The 14,395-nt window shown below is 37.2% G+C and overlaps 1 protein-coding gene across 4 annotated transcripts in view; it reads left to right on the plus strand.

The window, feature by feature from the left end:
- The window catches only part of ACBD6 (acyl-CoA binding domain containing 6), a 209,260-nt gene that overhangs the window by 137,934 nt on the left and 56,931 nt on the right, over positions 1 to 14,395 (plus strand). The gene's annotated exons all lie outside the window — the stretch shown is intronic.

A 14,395-nucleotide genomic window follows, 5' to 3' on the forward strand; every position in this document is an offset into this window, starting at 1 on the left:
GAATGAACAACCGGCTCACAGCTCAGTGTGAATCGAGTTCAAATTACTTTGAGTTCAGAGAACACCCAGTGTCATCTTATTTTTACATCTAACTGGATTATAGGACACTGTCAAAGTGTTATGACCTGGTAGAGTAAATTGCTCCTTCTTAATGGTCCCCTGGCTACATTCTCTCTTGCTATTGCTATGAACCAGAAATTGTTGACGTCTTACACTGTCGTAAGCTTGAAAACAAAAGAACTGGTTTTGATCCACAGGCAGTCAGCCTTCTTCATCACAAAGATTTCTGAACTTCTTAACTACTTATAGTTGAATCACAACATTCTGACACTTTAAAGTTGATTGTGCCCTCAGAACTGGGCTTATTCTGTAATTCTGTAATTTTTTTAAAAAGTCGACCTGTTGTTCTCATTGAACTCAAGAAATGGCTGAGTCATCTGCCTTAAAAGAACTAACTTGTTTGAATGTTGAATCGTGGCTCCTTGGTTATTTTGAGGTTTATTACTTAGATGTATACATGTCATAAAATTTATTTGGTTGTTTGTGGTGTTACTGAGTCTGAAATGTTCTTCTAAATGTCCCTCTAAAAGGGCAGACTAAAGATGAAGGAATTACACGAAGTAACAAAATGCTCCCAAATGAGGCAACAGAATAAGGTCTAGAAATGGTGAAGCTTGCTTTTTTGATGATCAAACCGATACACCCATAGAGTGGTTAATAATGCCTGAAAGATGGGCCTAAGGTAATTCAAGAAAAAAGTGACTCTTCAAAGAAGTGGTGATTTGTCTTTAAGTGTTTTTAGAATATTTAGGGACACATATCCATATACACATGTAGAGATTGATTATACACAAATATCACGTGTAGAAAATTTGACAGTTACTGTGGACCATACGTGAACCTTGAGATTGCATTGTAGTGTTGATCTTGTAAAAGCCAACAGGAATATAATCAATGAAATCCAGAGCAAATTACTTATATACTTAGCAGACTATAATCAATATAAAGCACAAATTTTAGATTTTTATATTTCATAAAGACTATTGATAAATTTGAAGAATCCAGAGAGGGATTTTTAAAAAATCAGTAATTGTATTTGGGGTTTTTGAGGAAAGTCTCTTGGGCACAAACCATCATGGGTCATACACAGCCCAAAGATCAGTTTTTGTTTAGCACCGATAGTGTACCACAGTTTATTTACAATTCACTGCCAATAACTGCCAATTAATTTCACATAAAAGTATAAGATTTAGGATTCTCTTGAAAAATCTACAAATATGGCAGTCCTGGGCACATTTCAACAGAGCAGCGATAGCTAGACCTGAGTAGCTACTGCCCTCTGTGGATAGACCTCTCCAGTTCCTCATCACCCCCACTGTTGCTCCCCTGACCCAGTTAACCTCACTCTTCCGTTTACTGTCTGAAGTACTGACTTTTGAAGGGTTTGTAACCTCATGTTTAGAAAGACCTTAAGTTTGGAGTCAAGTTACCTAGATTCTAGTTTCTGTTCTGCCATTGACTTGTGGCCCTGAATAAAGTCTAACCGTGAAATCTGAAAGCTAGAAAGGAATTTAAAAGTTATCTGGTTCCATCTTGCTACCCAATGCAAGAATTCTCTCTGCTAAATGTCCAAAAGGTTAAGCCAGGTAGCCTCTGTTAGAACATTTCTGTTTACTTCACATAGTAGACGATTCCAATTTCAAAAGCTTTAACTGGAAATTTCTCCTTGGTTTGAATCTATGTCTGCCTACATGTAATACTAAAATTATATAAGATACTTCTCAGTAGTACAGAACAGAATGGAACTGTAATCACTTAATAGGTGAACTATAATCACTTAAAGACAAAGTATCTACCTTCTTACTTGTATTCAAAAGTGTAGTTTGTGATAAAATATGCTAGGCCATCAAATGAGTGGATGATTTTATAGCAAAGCAGTATACAGATGTAAATATTAATAAAATATTAGATTTTAGCCAGATCAGTTATAGTTTAATTGTAGACTTAGTAACCAGTCTTTATGATATCATTGTTTATGTAAGTATTTGCCATCTCTTTAAGAGAAAAAAAAAGGAAAGGAGTAAAGATTTAAAGGTATCTTGTATTCTTGTTGGTATAATGGCATTTATCAGTGTGTTCATACTTTTTAATTTTCCAGGACTTGCAGACTTAATCCCATGAGCTCACTTCTAATATCAGTAAAGGGTATGAGCTGTCTATGTGGTTCAAGCTGCCACTTGAGGGTTTCTCCTTCCTGTGGAGCTTTCTAATGGAATTCAAGGTTCTCTCTAAGGGTAAGCATTATGAAGCCTTCCCAGGCTGCTTGAGAGGAGGAAGTGCACCAGAGGTTCAAGGACACACGCAAAGTTTAATGTGCACAAACATGCTCCTGCTTCTGCTCCTGCTCCTGCTTACTCTGATTGGCAAGGTTAACTCTGAGAGCCGCAGCTTTTTACAGTGATTTGATTAGCCCCACCACTTTATTCCTTTTACTTTCCCCCTCCCCTTCAAGCATCAAACCACCACCTTCTTTGTCTTTGTGGTCTTTGCTTTGCCAGTTGCCTCTTCTCTCTTCTATTTTCCTGATTTTCTGTCAAATTTGGCATATTAGAGAAAGAGAATAGGAATTGTAAAAGTAAGGTAACTTGCATTATTGAAAGTTTTGGTGTGAAAGATTTCCATACTTATGTTCTCTACACTTATGTTTTCTGAAATTCTAAATCCCTTACCTTCGTTTAGACTTATGACATAAGGAAAGATCAAACTATCACTTACTCTGGCAATTCACTTAGATTGTTAGATAGAATTCCACAGTCCTCTCTCAAGAATTGGTCTGTATACAATTCCTTTCATAACAGTTAAAAAAATAATCTTTTAATTTTAAAAACTTCAACCACATGCAGAATTAGAGGGACTAGTATAACAAACTTCGTGTACTCATCACCTGGTTTCAGCAATTACCAATTCACGGCCAATCTGGTTTCATCTAGACTGCTACTCCACAACAGTGCTCTTTAACATTTTTAGGAAGACTTTTAGGAAAGCTGTGAACACCAGAGAGAAAGGACATGCATGTAGAATTGTTACGAACAATTTTAGTAGGTCCATACACTTGTTGAAACCCTTTCACAGGTAACCTATGAACTTGAGAATCCAGAGTAAGAATCCCTACATTGCAGCCAAGAGAACACTAAATTTTCTCAACATTTCTGTTCACCTGAATGTCAAGTTTTGGGATTAGCATAGGTTCTCCTATGAAAACAATAGTAAAGTTAAGCGAATAGTAGGGTCTTTTGATGATTAAAAATTCATTATAGACTCTCTGAATATATTCCCTTACTTCCATGGTAAGCTTCCTTTCCCTTTGATTGCTTATCGGTTTGTCTTTTTATAATGAGTAGTTCTTTTATCAGCGTTGACAGATTTGGAAGACTTTCCACAACTCACCTTTCAAGGCCTGGCAACTTAGAATTTCATCTAGAGCTTCTAAGTTGTTAGTGCTAATAGCTAAAGAAGGAAAACTACCTTCGACTACATGTAAAGAATGGAGTGACTAATGCCAAAATGTGTTAACTTGTTGGGAACTTAAGTAATAAAGCTGGAGTTGCCCTAGAAAGAAGATCCTAACTTTTACGTACTAAGCTTAATTAATAATTAAAGCCAATTAGTTGAAAGTGTAGGGACAGCTGACTGTACATGACACAAATGTAATCTTTTTCCCAGCCTGCTTCCCATTCTTTTGTCAGCTTGCACTTCACTGAGCCTCCCTTTGGAACAGCTGTGGCCACAGGGTAGACTCAAAACACCAGCAGTTCAAGTGGTACTAGCGGCCTGCAGGACTGCCCTGCCGAACTGTCTCAGTGTTGAACCCCACATCCTCTGGCCCTGACGTGACCTGAAAGTATATTTTAGAGGCAGGGAATAGAAAGAGGAATAGTCTACATAATTTCATTATTAATCATTACATTTTGAAGTACTAGGTATTTTGTCTTTGGCATAGTTTCTTACCTTCTCCCTCCCCCCCCCCTTTCTCTTGGGAATAGAGTAAAACGCTCTGTTTAAGTATTTGAGTATGGTTAAAAATAGTTCTACCAAGGTGATGATTCAGGAAGGGAACTACACTCATTTACAGGTAGTCATTTTTTTTTAACTCCTCTGTTCTGGCATTCCCTTTGTAACATACTGTTTTGTGTTTATAAGTACTTTTAATACTTTGTTGAAGAGGGGGAAAAAATCAACTAGAAAACCCCTCATAATATTTAATGGTTAGATCTATTCAAAAAATACACCAAAATATATGATCATAGAAGCTAAATATAGACCACTTTATTATTGTTTCTAGAGATATATGCAGTCCATAAAACATATGCATCAACTACTCTTTTTAATTAGTTGGTGTGTCTGTACTATTTTGAAAGTTGTAAAAAGTGGGGGTTTACCCCATGACAGGGTGGGAATAGTGTCATTCTTTGCTGTGTAGTCCCTCTTTCGTTGGAAGACTTGAAGGCCTAATCTCTGTGCTGTCCTTTGGGGTTGGCTTTGTTCAAGGCCACATTCTTTAAGAAATTTTTCAAGAAGCTCAACACAAAAATATCACTTATAAAAAAATTTACCATCATTTTCAATACATTTTAAAATACTTTCTTTTTAAAAAATGTCCTTACAATTTATTTCAGATATTGTACAGATTCCATTATCATTCATTTGTTTGCTATCTGGACTGAAGTTGAGTTCTCTGCTGTATGAGGTGGTGCCCTGACCTTTCTCTGTAGAGAAACCTAAGCATGTCTAAGCACTTGTTTAAAAAAAAAAAAGTTGCCTGTAACAAAAACTATCCCCACCTACAATTTATTAAACCTTGACATACTGCATTACTTAAGAGTTCTCAGAGAAAATTAAAACCCTTTTGACTAGGTTTTGCAATGCAGGGAAATTTTTAGTGACATTTAAAAGGTTTCTCTTGTGTTCCTCTAATGGGATAAATAAAAAAGGCTTGTTTTAGCCCAGCAAATGGGGGGACAATCCAATTTCCTTGATTCCATCAAGACACTCTTAAAGCATTAGCCTGTGCTGTAAAAAAAATTCAACTGACCCCCTTTGCCTGATGGCTTTGAAAAGTGTCCTGATGTGTAGGTATTTGCCCACCACAGCATACTTGGTTATTGCTCTTCCAACACATCCGTTGATGGAAAAATCTTATGAGAAGCTCCAATAAATGTCAGTTTATGTTATAGAACTATAAAAAAAGTGTACCAGAACTATAATGGTGTCTTTCATGGATAGCCTTTCACTGGAAGATGAAAAGAAATCTTGTCAAGTATGTTTAAATTTTAAAAATTAAGGAAAAGATAAATCATCTAAAATAATATTTTAATAAACTTTTTATTGCATTTAATTATTTCACTTTGGTTTATAGTTACTTTTTTTTTTAAAGATTTTATTTATTTATTTGACAGAGACCACAAGTAGATAGAGAGGCAGGCAGAGAGAGAGAGGGAAGCAGGCTCGCCGCTGAGCAGAGAGCCCGATGTGGGACTCGATCCCAGGACCCTGAGATCATGACCTGAGCCGAAGGCAGTGACTTAACCCACTGAGCCACCCAGGTGCCCCTATAATTACTTCTTTTTGTCCGAAAGATGGTGCTCCTTTATAGAGAATGTATGTACTAGTGTAGGACCGTGGTCCTCAAATGTTGGCTAACATTAAAATCACCTGGGGCTTGTGAAAACAAATTGTTAGGTCAGGCCGCAGAGTTTCTAGTTTAGTAAGTCTGCAGTAGGAGCCTAATAATTTGCATTTTTAATGACTTTTCCAATGAAACTGATACCACTGACCTGGAGCCCACACTTGGAGAACCATTGGACTAGAGAATCAGTGAAAAGAGGGGCTCACCTCTGAATCCAGTGGTTCAGAGTTTGAAACCAATTATTTAGTCTGGAAGTCATTACCATCTGAGAGCACTCTGAAGTTGAAAAATGTAGCAGTGGATATCAATATAGTCTTGACTGGACAGGCGTGTATTTGACATTTGGCCTACTCCTTGGCACCCTTTAAAACCCATTCTTAAGGAGGAGGGAAACCATAAAAAGAGCTTTCTTTTTAAAGACATACAGATGAGAAAAGTGTGGTACCTGTGTGTTATTTAAAAGAATAGAAACTGTGAACATAAATTTTTTATGACCCATTGCATAAAATGAGGCTGTCTTCTATTGTGTCTTGATGTTTGAAATTTTCTTTTTAACAATAACTCTCCCTTTTAATCATGTAAAAAACCAAAGTACCTTCCACCCATTAAAAAAAAAAAGTAAAATTATATTTGATATTCTGGTTCTGTGAAAACTGGTCACATTTGTGTAAGAAATGAAGTCATTATGTTATCCAGAATCTTTCATCTTAGTATATCAACAGAATTGTTTTTGAAATACTTAGAACTGATTCAATAGACTTCTATTACTCTAGAGTCAGAGACTTAGATGCTGTCTTTTCACTCATCCTTCAGATGCACCTGTGAGGTAAATAGGATGCCCAAAAAATAAAAATAAAAATAAATCCCCTTTTTGACAAGAAGAGATTATAGCAGTTATTTGTTGGTATCCCAAAACCAGAGAAGCAAAATTAGAATGAAAGAGGCTTAGGAACATCGGATAGACCATATTTAAAGAAGGTGGTCCAGCGCCAGGTCTCAGTGTATCCTGGTGGAGGAATAGATCTGATAGTAAGTACATGCGTGTCTGTTTTACAGCGTTTGGACGCTTCCAGTGATTCATAATGTTCTGCTGTTTCACAACCCTATTTTCTTCTAGAGTCCAAATAAATTCCATCTGAAATCCTTTTCATAAAGTATTTATATAGTGTTGGCATAGCACCTTATATTTTTTAAAAGGACTTCTACGGACATTGATTTCACGTCATGTTCAAAGCTATTGTTTTTCTGATTTTTAATGGTTTCCTTTTTGAGTCATGGAAATACCGTATAATAGAGATACAGAGGGGACCCCCACCAAAATCTACCTGACTGAAAGAGTGCTGTTTATTATAAATATTCTCGTTTTATTCATTGGCACTGTCACCTTTTAAAAATATTTTTTGAATTTGTAGCTACTTTGAAACAAATGTTAGTGTTTTTAAAGAGTTACCAGTTGCCTTATGCTTCCTTGGGAGTAAGGGTCCTATCTGCATTACTTAAAACTCAGTTTGGAAATAATTAAAGGTGACTTTGAAATTGCCACAGGTTACATGAATGGAATCAGGTAATCAGCACTTTCCCAGAGCTTTCCTGCATTTCTCTAGAGTCCTCTGAGCCCTGCGTTTTTTGATTCCCTTCCAGCACCAACTTTCTTATTTTGGTTTGTTTTGCTCCCTAGGCTCAGGATAGGTATCCAGGCAAATGCTAATGCCCCCCATTGTAGCAGGTGCTGTTCCGCGAACCTTTCCCGGTGGCGCAGTGAGTACTGCAGCTGGAGTCCAGAGCAGAGTGCGAGGCGGGTCAGGGCAGAAGTGGTAGCAGTTAATCTCTGCTGCCCTGATACCCGACAGCTGGTCTCACGTGGGCCTGCTGCCAGCAGTGTCTTTACAGGCTTTGTGGCTGAGATTATTTAAAGGAGATTAATCTCTCTAAACCCCTTATATTTTAATTATTTCTGTATGTATTTATAAGACCTGCAGTCTGCTTGTTTCGGGGCACAACTGTCCAAGCCCTTGTCTTTAACCTGGTTTCCACAGTCAGACAGGTCTGTCTCTGTTACCACAGAGGATACACCATGGATTTGATTTTCCTTGTTATTAAAATGGGGGGTTGTTTGGTTTTTGTTTATGTTTCTTAGTTTTTAGTTGGTTTTTGCTTCTGAAACTGAAAATATGGCTTGTTTTAGAATATCTGCCAAAATGCTGTTTTGTATTACATGATAGGAATGTGAAGTTGTAGACATGAAAATATGAAAATCTGTGGACTTTTCAGGATATTATTAAAACAGTAGGCCTTTCAGAATATTATTTTTTAAAGTTGGGTTAGTAGACATGCCTGCTGTGGTTTCCAGCCTTGTCAGCTAACTTCGTACTTGATCATGGAACCCAGAGCAAAGACTTCTACCTTCCCAGTTCCTGTTAGTGAGGGCTATAAAAATTTCCTCGAATTTAAGAACTCACACAGTATGAAGGAACAAAAATCATAAGAGCTTGTGAGCTGTTAGTCTCCGTGGCGTTAAGCACCATGTCTCCAGCCACCGTGGAAGTGCTCACAAGTATTTAACGTTCAGGGAAGCAGTTGTGCTTCCTCATGCGCTCTGTTGCCCCTCTTCCAGATAACTGGGGAAAGAAATTTTTTGTAGGTCATCCTCCTGGGTGTAGGTTCTAGGGAACCTCTAACAGGACCTGTCTTGATTCAGAATGTGTACCTGATATTTGTACCTTCTAAACACTTGTTTTACATTGTTTAATTTTACGGGCGCCTAAGTGGCTCAGTCAGTTAAGCATCTGCCTTCCACTCAGATCATGAACCCAGGGTCCTGGGATCGAGTCCCCCATCAGGCTCCGTGTCCCTCTGCCCCTCCCCTCCACTCATGTGCATGAATATGCTCTCTCTCACTCTCTCAAAAATAAATAAATAAAATCTTTTAAAAATAGGCTTATTTTAATATAAAGTTATTTTTAGTTACTGAGACTGTCCTTTTTCTCCTCTTTGTTGGATTTCTTCATGCTTAACTGAGTGAACGACAGCATATTTGGAGATGGAGGGAGGGATCTTGGTTAGCCAAAATATTAGTAGGTAATGTTTTATTATTCAGAGTCAGTGATAACTGTTACTTTTGGTCTAAAAGTGGGAATTACATCTTAAACTTCCAAAACTTGCCATTTTTTTTTTCCTTATTCCATTTGTGTGGAAGATACAAGGTTCAGTCTTAATTCTGTTGTTTGACTTACTGTATCACTTGGAGCAAGTCATTTAACCCTGCTGAACTTTAATTTCCTTATATATAAAATGAAGCTGCTAATGCCTATCCTACTCACTTCAGGGTGTTACTTTCAAATAAGTTGGTCTATATGAAAATGTTCTGTAAAATAATATACTACTGTAAATTTTTTGTTTTCTTGAAAGAAAAGTAGGTCTGAATTAAGAAAGCTTTGTGGGAGGCTGGGTAGTAGGAAGATCTTTTACACCATCATATTTGGGAAGTTTTTTTATTGGCATTAGTTGAGCTTTTTCCTTGTCTCCTTCCAAAACTATATTCTCTTGCCTGTACTTTTTTCTTTTTCAAAAAATGTCCTTTAACCTAATGGCTATTATGGAAACATGTGTTACCATGAAGAATTAGGTTATAATCTAATGTAATATAATAATACTAATAGTATGAACAATCGATATTCATTATGTGATATGTTCTTATATTTGTACTGATCTAAACTTCCTACATATACAAGGTTAATTTTTAAAACCATGACAATATGCCAAATTCTGTTCAGAGCTAGGGAAAATCCTTAGTTAGAAATTCTTACCTGACTTGAAGACAATTAGAATATGCTTCAAGGTTTTAAATAGCAGAATAACATGCTTACGACAATGCTTGCAAAAGGAATAGGAGACCAGATAAATTATTAGGAAGGCTCTTGTAGGAATTAGTGTATTAGGAGGTTAGGTTAGGACCTGGATAGGATCCATTACTGTGGAAAAAGAATCAGAGATACACTGCAGAGGAAAATTCAATCAACCTCACTTGATGAAAGATACTATGAGACATAAATAAAAAAGAAGTTAAATATGACTCCAAAACCATGACATAAAAGATTTCTGTTTTGACATGGCAGATTTTACGTGGCTATCATGAAATCCTTGAAAAAAATGTCCTAAAGAAAAAGAAAAGCCAGTAGAGGACATTTGTACACATAGAGATGTTTTCCCAAAAGAATAATAACAGATTCTAAGAGATGGCTGAATTGTAATTTTAACACCTCAGACTCCATATAAATATGAAGACATACAGAGAAACCCATAAAAATCCCAGTAGTGTTTAAGAGCATAAGCTTTGGAGCCAGAGACTTAATTTGGCTCTGCCACTAGCAACTCAGGTGACCTCAGACAAAGTTACTTAACCTAACTCAGCTTCAGTTTCTTCATTTGTGAAATGAGATAATTTAATATCTACTGCGTAAGCTTGGGTGGATTAAGAGAACACATGTAAATTGCTTAGTACAGAAACAGATTACCCACTATCGTCATTGTTTTTGTATTCACCTGACTGTTCCACAGTTCTAATAGGTGACTTGAATGAAGTCTTGTTTTTCTTCTTTTTAAAAAAATCAGAATAATATCAGAAATAAGATCTTTTTTATTTGATTCTTTGTTGTACAGCCGTACACAAAAATTATTAAATTACAGTAAGGGCTGGGAGGTAGAGGTTGAGTAGGAGAATAAACTAAAGCTAACATCCGAGAGCTCTGTTCCCCTTCATGCAATCATTCATTCCTCTTAATAAAATCAGTCGGTTATTCCAGAAAAATTGAGTTCAAAATGGTTTTATCTTTCAGTGTGTGGATTTTGTTACTTTTCTTCTCATGTGCTATGTCCTATTTTATGAAGTCCCCAAAGAAAGCAGTTTATTTATTATTTCCTTAGGAAACCCCAAGAAAGAATTGAGGCAGCAGGACTAAGGTGGGCAGTGAAACTGAAGGAAAAATCTTCCCATGTTTTTAAACATTTTCTAAAACGACCCTAAAAAGAGGATGAAAGTATATGGTTGGTGATTAAAACCACCATTTGATGAGGTTCACAGGCAAATAGTTCTGAAGAAATATTAGTACTAAAAACTGAGATTGTCTCTTCAGGGCAAATAGAGGGTTAAATCTCTGAGCTGTAGAAGCAGATTGTGTTTTCCTTTTGTGATCTGGGCTGACAAGACATCAGTATTCTATTCATCTGTTGGGAATTAGGCTGTTAATCCAATCAATGACTCTTGAGTGAGCTGTGGCCTACCTCCCCCACTGGGGAACAATCGGATCAAACTGCAGATTGTTTAAGAGCACAGTGCTGTCCTCGTGTCAGGTGGAATTCTCAAATGTTCCCTGGTGAATTGGGGATAGGGAAAGCTGTCTTGGCCCATTTATCCTGCTCCTTAAATAACCAGGTATCTGCCTCATCCATACGAAAGCATTTGGCAATAGTGACAACAGGAATGCAATAGAAATCCATTAACTTTAACTCACAAAAGTGTGGGTGAAAGGAAGAAATGTTTTCAAACACCCCACAAAACAACTTTATAAAAGTTTTTTTCACTTTATTCCTATTTTTGGCTACTCCTTAAACCCTAAATCATTTTTCCTGCGGGGCTCTTTTTTTTGGTTTTATGTCATTGAATTTTGTTAACCGCCATGAGCTCTTTATATTTATCCTGCCCTGCCTATGTTTTTATAAGTCAGCAAGGTACAAATAAATTTTAATATAGATTATGGGAACACTAATTAAATAAAATTCTAATTTTAAAATATCTGTCTCTGAGGAATGCTAATTAAATAAAATTTTAATTTTAAAATATCTTAGTCTGAGCACACATAATTTTGACATCTTTTGCAGCGTAGCAAAATTTGATTTCTAATTACTGATTTAATAGTCCATTAAGTACATTTGGAAATTATTATTGAACTGATTAGATAGACGTTGTGAGTTGCAGTTACCTTCTATGAAATGCTGTCCCAAATTTTTCCATTTAAACAGCAAGGTGGCTGAGCTGTCATAAAGCAAAATACCCAAAGTACCAAAGACCGTTCTCAAAGAAGACCCTTACTATAGCAGTCTCAATGACAACAAGCTTTAAAGGATAATTTTATTGTTTCCTATCCACATTACATAAGAGTGCCCCCCCCGAATTCCTAAATCTGCCAGATTTATCCACCCATTCTGTAAACATTTAGTGTGCATTTTTTATAGGCCCAGACCTCTCCTAAGCATTGGAATTAGGACAGTGAACAAGAGAGACAAGGTCCACACACTTTGGGAACGTAAATTATAGTGAGGGAAACATACCAAAACAAAGAAGTATAACATACCAGGCATGTGCTAAGAAATAAAGCAGATTGGTGACTTTGAATGGAGGAATCAAGTAGGACTTTGCATAGTTAAAGTGAAATGTCAGGGGAGAAAAGTGCCTGTAAGTCATGACCCAAATCCCTGAAACAGGAATGAGCTTGAGCAAGACCAGATTACTTATATGTATGCTCTTCTCCAGGCCCGTGGATTTCAGGCCAGCAGAGCATCTGAATTTCCTCAGCAACTTTGGGGAAATAAATATATCTGAGCTTGTATCTCCAGAAATGCTGATTTAGCAGGGCCGAGGGGGCTGGGACCCATGTATACAGTGCCATGACCGTATTGGAAACCTACCTCTAGCAGGTGTCGATAGTTTCTTCCTTTGAACACATCACTTACTTACCGATTCCCACCTATGCTTTTGCTCATGTTTTCATACCGTAATGTCTGCCCTTACCCTGTCACACATGCATCCACTCCCACCCTCTCAAATACCAGCTGCTCTTCAAGACCCCTTTTCAGTAGGAAGCATGGAGTACTACTTATGAAGTTTTCTTACCAAAAGATGTTGAACCCAAGTCTAATAAAACCTAATTAAAAAATACATGTGATAATGACATGATTGACATCAAGTGAAAGGAAATTGGCAAATCTAAACTGTGGAACATTCTGCTGAACGATTAACTCTGGTACAAGTCAGCAGCGCTTAAAAAAAATGAGGCCAGCTCTAGGTGGAAAATTATTTAAGAAATCTAACAATCAGGTATAACATGTAACTCTGTTTGGATCCTCATTCCTACAAATCAGCTATAAAAAACACGATTTGAAAACAATCAGGAAACTTTGCAGTTGTGATTATAGGAGTACATTCCCATGGTTTTTAGAGTTTCATATTGAGATATGTAGGGGGGAGTGAAAGTGACATACTATCTGGAATTTTAAAAAATTATTTCAGTAAGACAAAAGGAATCAGTGAAACAAACAGTAAAATCATTGTGGTTGTTGAATCTGGAAGATGGGTACATGGAAGTTCTTTTTTTTTTTTGGTATATGTGTGCAATTTTTTTAATAAAAATGTTTAAAGGACATACAGTCTTTATGTTTATCTGAAGGGGGTGTGAATATTTAAATGTTGGGAAATATAGGGCTGTGCCATTTTGCCTTACCAAACTGATAAAGGATACTTGGTCATACTATGAAAAGATACTATTGTCACTTTTCAGCCTTTTGGCTAAGATTAAGTGTAAAAAGAGACTGCTCAAAAGGACTTAGCAGCAAGTGCCTTAATTCCCCATTGCATTTAGAGTGTGATTTGACGTGCTCCCGACTTTTCAGGAATAAATCTTTTGCATAAAATGAGGCAAACCTCTAATTCTCAGGACACTATTTCACAGTTTTAAATGCTGTGCTCCAGGGAAGGAAGTCTTTGCTTAGTCATTAGAATTTTTCTAGCACATAGAATAGTCACATTTTTAGAAAAATACTGATTATCTGGCCTCCAAATACAGTGAAGTTTAAAGCAACTTTTATCTTAAAGTTTAGTGAAACAGAAAAAGATGTGTGTGTGGCGGGTGAGGATCACTCAGAGTTCTCTAAGGAAGAAACTTGGGGCTGCTAGAAGCTCTAGAAATGCAGTAGCTACTGCACAGTCAGATAGTTTGAAATGGAAATTAACAGTGTATTCATAATAAGATCATTAGGGCTCAATGAATCTGGGTTCTCTTATCTATATGTTATCTATAAGTGTATTTGCATATGTGGGGTGAAGGACAGTGGCATTCTGGTAGAATTAGTAAGACCAATGAATGTAATGATGTGACAGTTACCAGTAATACTGTTATTTTTACAGTGACTTGTTTCTTGCTAGAGAATCTTCTCCCTTGCTCAGTCAGCATCCAATATTGCTTTGCAATATTTAGCACTCCAATCTAGCATTTTTTTAAAGATTTTTTTTTTAAGATTTTATCTATTTATTTGACAGAGATCACAAGTAGACAGAGAGGCAGGCGGGCGGGAGGGGAGTAAGCAGGTTCCCTGCTGAGTAGAGAGCCCGATGTGGGGCTCGATCCTGGGACCCTCGGATCATGACCTGAGCTGAAGGCAGAGGCTTAATCCACTGAGCCACCCAGGCGCCCCCTAAAGATTTTTATTTATTTATTTGACAGAGATCACAAGTAGGCAGAGAGGCAGGCAGAGAGAGACCGAGAAGCAGGCTCCCTGCTGAGCAGAGAGCCCGATGCGGGACTCGATCCCAGAACTCTGGGATGGACTCGATCCCAGGACCCTGGGATCATGACCTGAGCTGAAGGCAGAGGCTTTAACCCACTGAGCCACCTGGGCGCCCCCAATCTAGCATTTAAAGCTACAGGTGAAATCGGG

This window comes from Meles meles, chromosome 17, assembly GCF_922984935.1.
Source record: "Meles meles chromosome 17, mMelMel3.1 paternal haplotype, whole genome shotgun sequence".
Classification (NCBI taxonomy): domain Eukaryota; kingdom Metazoa; phylum Chordata; class Mammalia; order Carnivora; family Mustelidae; genus Meles; species Meles meles.